General features: G+C 40.2%; 1 long non-coding RNA gene across 3 annotated transcripts; it reads right to left on the bottom strand.

Annotated features, from left to right (window-relative positions):
* Positions 1-5,716: 5,716 nt before the first annotated feature.
* On the bottom strand, positions 5,717-6,994 carry LOC106327417. 3 transcript variants are annotated; one of them, XR_001267444.1, is made up of 4 exons: positions 6,784-6,994; positions 6,607-6,699; positions 6,399-6,525; positions 5,717-6,224 (listed from the first exon to the last, which is right to left on the bottom strand). It is a non-coding gene; the product is annotated as an uncharacterized LOC106327417 (long non-coding RNA). The 3 variants fall into 3 exon arrangements; XR_001267443.1 differs by having other exon boundaries at positions 6,399-6,699; XR_001267442.1 differs by lacking the exon at positions 6,399-6,525.
* Positions 6,995-7,400: the final 406 nt, after the last annotated feature.

Here is a 7,400-nt window from a genome sequence, read left to right as displayed (position 1 = left end):
AGAGGGTTGTTACAGAGCTTACCAGTACCTCAGTGGAAATGAGATTCCATATCCATGGATTTCATCACTGGGTAACCCCCGGCTCGTAGTAGATCAAATAACACAATATGGGTGATTGTCGACAGACTGACGAAGGTGGCACACTTGTTACCTATGAAGGACACCGGTAAAGTAGAAGTATTGGCAGAGATGTATGTGGACCAAATTGTGAGGTTGCATGGTGTGCCAACAGATATAGTCTTCGATCGAGATCCTAGATTCACCTCAAATTTTTGGAAGGCATTACAAGAAGCAGTGGGAACTAAGTTATTCATAAGCATTGCGTATCATCCTGAGACGGACGGTGTTGGGGTCAAAATCAGTCATGACGGAATCAATGTCTAAAACTCCCCGAAAAATATTTCTCAATTTGTGAATTTCGTATATTTTTATTCAAAAGATTATACGACAAGTTATTAATATTGTTGGGGTCAAAAACGGACACGGCGAAGTTAACATCCAAATATCCATAAAAATCAGCATGAACGTTTTTACGAAAACTAATCTTCGTAAAGAAATCTTTCCGAAGAACTTTGCGGTGAAATCTTGCACTAATCTCTGTTGATTCATCGAAACTAAACGCCCATAGTCCAAGAACACGTTCATAAAACGTCAGAAAAGGATCCAAACAAGGTCCCCACGTAGCGACCGGTCCACGAACGAGCCGGTCGCTACATAGCAATCGACCAAGCCATTCGGTCGGTCGCTACGTAGAGACCGACCCGCGAACGAGTCGGACGCTATGTAGCGATCGACCCTCAAACGAGTCGGTCACTACGTAGCGACCGACAAAGCCATTCGGTCGGTCGCTACTCGACCCGCGAACGAGTCGGTCGCTACGTAGCGACCGACCAAGCCACTCGGTCAATCGGTCGCTATGTAGAGACCGACCCGCGAACGAGTCGGTCGATACATAGTGACCGACCAAACCTTTCGTTCGGATGCTATGTACCGACCGATCCAGCGCGGACTAGGTCGCTACGTAGCGACCGAACTGTCTCGGACATCGATCAACGGGTACGATCCAAATCCGTGCATTCTCGCTTGTTCCTCAATGCTAGCTCCCATGTACCACAACCATATCATTTCTCACATCATTCCGATCAAAGTTACCGTTGAAACTTTACGATAAAAACCGCGAGAACTTGTTTTTGTCGAAAAGAAAATCATAACAAACATTTCATGTCGAAAGACGGCCCAACGAGGTCTAAAATGCGACTACAAGCCCACTTACGATTCTTTAAGAATGAGCTCGTAGATACTATGGCGGTTTATGTTTTTATTTTATAAAAACAAATATAAAGATAAGTTTTCGCAGAAAAAAATATTAAGTTTCCGCGGATAAACATGAAGATCGGAAAAATGGAATATCTCCATCTTTCACTTAAGACGGCTTAAGGGCAGGAAGGGAAAATCTGAAACCGACCTTGGAGGAGTATATAAGGAGTCCTAGGCGAGAGGCACAAAAGAGGAGAACTCTCGTCACTTAGAAACTTTGAGGCATTATTATCGACATGCTCTGTTTCTATGACTGGCACCCGATTACTAGACGAACGCCCACAAGCAGTTTAATCTCTTGGTTCACTATTGAACTATGTTCGGCTTGATCCTCGAAAGGGGTACGTAGGCAGCCTTTCATAAGGTTCAGTCCGAAATCAATCAAAACCATTTTCATATCTTTTCTGTCTTCTGTTATCGAGCTCCGACTCAGCTAGGTTTAAGGTTTTAGGTTGCTAGAACTAGGTAATTCGCTGACAGCTCTTGCGGCCGAAGCTTTTATAATCTCTTGTAATGATCGCAACCCTCTTACGCGGATTCGAAATAAGATCTACCTTTTCTATAAATTCGTTTTGTTATCCTTTCATATTTTCCGCATTTATTTGCACTTGTCGTTGGCTCTCGCAGAGAATCCGGGACCTCAGGGAAAGTTAGGGTTTCATGACTTTCCTCCGATTACGGAAATGGACGGTGTGAATTTCATTTCCCACAGAGGGCCAAAAAGAAATAACCATTCGCACCATAGAGGATATGATGCGGATGTGTATATTGGATTGGGCGGGAAGTTGGGAAAAGCATTTACCATTAATTGAATTCTCCCACAACAACAGCTTTCATTCTAGCATAGGTATGGCACCATATGAGGGGCTTTATGGGAGGCCATGCAAAACACCTTTATGCTGGACAGAAGTTGGAGAAAGAAGAGAGTTTGGACCCGAAATTGTAGAAGAGACGATGAAAAAGTTGGAGATCATTCAAACCAATATGAAGAAAGCGCATGATAGACAAAAGAAGTACGCTGATCAATCAAGGAGAGAAATGGTATTCAGTATTGGTGATTGGGTTTATCTGAAAGTGTCAGGTCAAAAAGGACAGGACCGATTCGGGAAGGTCGGGAAACTAGCGGTAAGATTCATTGGGCCTTACCAGATTATACAACGAATGGTAGCTTATCGTCTAAACCTACCTGGAGAGATGCAAATACATCCGGTATTTCTTGTATCAATGCTGCGGAAACATGTTCATGATCCCAACGCTATTGAGACAGAGCAAATCGAAAACCTGGAAACAAACCTCACTTATCCATAGGGACCATCCGAATAGGTGAACGTCGGATACGAAGATTGAAGAATCGAGAAATTCCTCAAGTCCAAGTTTTCTAGGGTAAGCGGAACCGTGTAGTTGTGACCTGGGAGGATGAATCAAGATTCAAAACGTTTCATCCAGAGTTCTTCCACGAAGATGTAGTGATGGAAGAAGGGGGATCACCGGATCCTTAGAAAATTCGGGGACAAATTCTAATAAGGGGAGAAGGATTTAATACCCCGGGGACAAATTCTAATAAGGGGAGGAGGATTTAATACCCCGTCATTAAAAAAAAAAAAGCCCTAATTTCGGTATTATGAAATTTCTCGGGGAAGCTGAAGGCTCGGGAAATATTTATCCTCAAGATTAAAGTTAGTCTGGAGTTTGTTAAAAATATTCAGCTCATCAGATTGGGAACGAAAAAGTATTCGGGATTGATCATGAGCCAAAAATATGCCGAAAAGGTCGAAATCGCGCAAATCGACCGAGAAGCTCAAGGTGTCTCAACGCAAGGGATCAGAACGTGGTATCAATCACTTAACAATCTATCTGTCTACGAAGCACGATGTGTCTCCGTAGGAAGGAGTGTTTCATGCAGCTTGACAAGCAGAAGCACGAGGTGTCACAGTATCTGTGAATAGCGCATGCGAGCTGACATCTAGTTGCATGTGTGTCGCGACGCATGAACCCCAGACATGGTGAGAGCCATGTGGACGTGGTCGTGTCTCCTGGCATGTAAAGCAGGCATGCAACAGGGCATGTGGACGCCCATGTGTCGCCACGCATGCGACCGGAAGCATGCAGGCGACACACATGCGATCGGGTGGCTCATTCTTATTGGCCGGAAACTTCTATATATACCCAGTTACCCTGGTTCATTTTTACTCATTCAGACACTCCAAAACGTGGCTTAGAGAGAGAGAGAGAGAGAGAGAGAGAGAGAGAGAGAGAGAGAGAGAGGTGAGGTGCTTTAGAAGTGTAGACATTTTCGAAGACCGATAAACTGCCGGGAAGTTCCGAAAGACTATCCAGAAGAGAAAGAAGTTTCTTTCCGAGTTCTGATCGGTCCAGACCAGTTCATTCAAGACATTGAGGTCGGGTTTTGGGGATTAACATCACGGTACCAAGATGAAGATTTGGAGGGGATAAAAAGGGTTTGGTCAATATCTGGAATCAAAAAGTCAAGCCACATCGGTTAATCACTGTGAGTCATGGTCAATTGTTTGTTAACGAATTTTTAATGCAGGTTCCTGACATCGGAGACGGCTTCCGAGCTAGGATAGCCGGACCTATCTAGGTGTCAGTTTGTGGATTCGAGGCTTGAGACAATGTCTGGGCTAAGTGGATAGCAAGACTAGTCTAAGCACCCGGGTTATTGTGATTGTGTGATTATTATATGTTGTTATGGTATGTACCTCGTGTTGGTACTGTTGTGTGAGAACCTCGTGGTGGTTCTAGTAGTAGGTTGCAGGTTATTGCTTCCTCAAATGGTACCACTAAACCGGTCGTGGTCCAAAAAGTGGTGGGCTCGGTTTAACTTGGCTTGATAACCAAGGCCGAGTGTCACACGTGGATGTGACAGCCCCCGGCGAGTCAGATAGAGGACCGGGGTACGGCGATTCCGATTGAGGACCGTGACCGGGCGATTCCCGAGCGCCTACGCCTGTGTGGTGTAATAGTGAAGGGATTGCCGGTGTCCCTTATGTGGAGGAAGAATGATTCTGCTGGGCCCTAGGAGTATATATACATATATGGTTGATTGATTTGACACTCATAAAGAGTGTTTTGATTTAGTATGGTTTAATGGTTTATTGCTTAAATCGGTCATGCTTTATTATCTTGAATATTGATTGTCGAACTACCCGTCTTGCTTGTGTTTGGGGTCGTGTTTAGAATGACGGGTAGTTGTATATGCTAGATAGGGAACCCTGGCTCACTGAGTGAAACTAGTTCACTCACTTCTCACATCCTTTTGCAAGTGACAAGTAGAAAGGACCATAGCGCTCGCGGAACTGTAGGAGCTGGTGTAGATTGAACATCTTTTGCTAAAGACTCGTTTTCAAGATATATGAATGTAGGTTTTACTTTCATCTGCGTCCATGGACCCTATGTATAATATTTTGGGCTTGTGAACTTCATGTTTTATATATATGAAATAATGTATGTTTTATATTCGTGACGGGTTGAATCTGATAATAGGTTAGTCCAACCTAACACAACTCTATGATTCGGTACGGGTTGCATAACCTCAGGCCGAAGATTAGAGGAAACGAGTTTTGAATGGATATTCTGCGTTACAAAATTATGTTTTGTGACTTGGAAAGTCTATTCTCAATCCGTTGTAACACTTCCGGACTTGGCAGAGGAAGGTCGTTTGAGTATGTTCTTGTTTGATTGTTGTCTGAATCGTTGACCAATGTCTGAAACCGGTTTGGGAGTGTTACAGTACTACCTAAGATAATAATGTGTTTGCTGCTGAAGTTTTATGTTCAAATTATGGAGGATCTGAGACATGGTAGAAGACTGGTGCAGGTTAGAGAGGAGCAACGAAAGGCATACGCTGATAATATTGCGATGCCAATTCTGAAATGAAGAAGACGCATTAGGATAATAAAATAAATTCAAAGACGTGATGTTTCAATGTGTCTCATCAAGAGGGAAAGGCAGAGGACTGGCAAAAGGCTGAGCTGCAATAAACTGAGGAGGAATTAGAGTACTTCTTTGTGATTGTGCATGACTGCCTCCTTGACTTTGGTTCCTGTACGAGACTCGTTGAGATATGTTATTAGGTTTTTGGGCTTGTTCCTCTGACTTTTACAAATATGCACGAAAAAAAGAAAACCAAAATAGTGAAAGAGACAAAATAAACCCAGATCGCGTGGGTAATTTGTTTAAGGGTTCAACTTCACCTCAAATGTTTGAATCGAACTGTTCGATTAAGCCAGAGAAGAAGAAGAGAAAATACAGAGAATAATGCAGAGATATACCGAAATTCTAAAACCAATGAAACTGTGAAGGAGAGACAGATAAACAAACAGAGACAGAGAAACGAAAACGGCTAAATAAAATTCAATCCAAAAAGAAACAGATACGATGACTAAAGAATGATTGTTCTCAATTAATAAAACACAATAACACAAAATTCACAAGGAAAGCGATTACTTTAAACACACAAAAAATACATCGAAAATTTCAGAAGATTTACCCTCGAAGACGAAGCTTCAAAGATCGAGAATGTTGATGGCAACTGCAATGATCATGGATGATGGATGATGAGAGATAAAATTTGATTTAACAAAACAATCCATTGAAGAAAGTATGAGTAGCAAACTGGCTATCAAATATATACAGAGGAAGAGATGCGAACCAGGGGTCACAACTCCATTAACGGACACAATGCTTCACTACAGACTCAAAGCTTCGGTAGCGTCGTCTTCATCCAAACAAAAGGTAAGTCTAATCTCAACCCTTGGATTAAAATGTATGCTAATCTCAACCCTTGGATTTAATTCTATTTGTAAAAAGATGACATCTCCTAGAAAATATAGAATTGGATTAAATTCCAAATCCATCTGAACCAGCAAACCTTCAGTTTTTTTTTCCTATAAAAAAAGAATGACGCCATCAGATTTTAAAATTCAGTTTCTATTATATATAGATTAATCTTCATGATCAGAATACAAACTTCACCAAAAAGGATTGAAGATGCGAATGTATTTAAATGTTTGTATTTGACAATGTTTATATATGTTTAGTAAAAATTACAGTATTATTACCATATATATTATTATAAATATTAATCTTCAGGAGACTACAAACTCTACCAAAAAGGATTGACCATGCAAATGTATCTCTTCAGCATATATGCCCCCAAAATACACAATTATGTATGTATTTGAATCACTACGAAAGAAAATAATGTTTTAATAGAGAGTACATACTGCTTTATATATGTATTTCAAAATTGCATGGAAACTAACTCACAGTTTTTGAGTTGAAGATTCAATTAATTAGAGGGAGCATTCAAAACAATAACTTCCTTAAGATCATTATTTCCAACGATTTAGCCAACTGAATCTGTATAAAAGAAGAAAGCGCATAAGCATATGAAACAAAATTTTATATATGAATCAATAATACAATATTGATGATAGCACATACCTACTAAAAAAACGTTTTTGTTAATACATTTGAGAACATCTCATCGGAAGGGATAAAAATGAAACTTAATGGTTTGAAATATGTTTACAGTGCTTAACATGTGTTGACCAAGTGAGAAAAGAAATATTTTAAGAGGATGTGTTGTTCCTCTTAAATTTCGAAAATTTCAATCTCCCTGTTATCATATTCATAAGATTTGGAAGAATGTACATAATAGAACAACTATAAAACACATAAACATAAAGAGTTAAAATTCTGCTATGTACCTTATCATCCAAAAATTAAATAAGGTCCACCAGTTTTCCAGCCTGTAATATACTAATATCTGAAATGAAACTGAAAACAATTATAAATCTACAACTTGCAATAGATGAAACTAAACTAAAATCCCAAAAATTACAATACCTATACAAAAACGAAACTGTGAAATTTTCATTTTGTTAGATTTTGTATCTATATGTAATGGTGCTGGATTGAAGGTAGTGAGTGGTGATAGTGGAAAGATAGTTTTACGGTTTGTGAAATTCAAAACTGAAAGATACTGTTCTTGAGAAAGGGAAAAGTTATTAAAAGATATGTAGTGCAGAAATACATTGTCCTAGCACTGACCAGTGTCG

This window comes from Brassica oleracea, chromosome C1, assembly GCF_000695525.1.
Source record: "Brassica oleracea var. oleracea cultivar TO1000 chromosome C1, BOL, whole genome shotgun sequence".
In the NCBI taxonomy this organism is placed as follows: Eukaryota; Viridiplantae; Streptophyta; class Magnoliopsida; order Brassicales; family Brassicaceae; genus Brassica; species Brassica oleracea.
The sequence above is the reverse complement of the archived record's forward strand: the minus strand, read 5'-3'. Positions and strand labels throughout refer to the sequence as shown.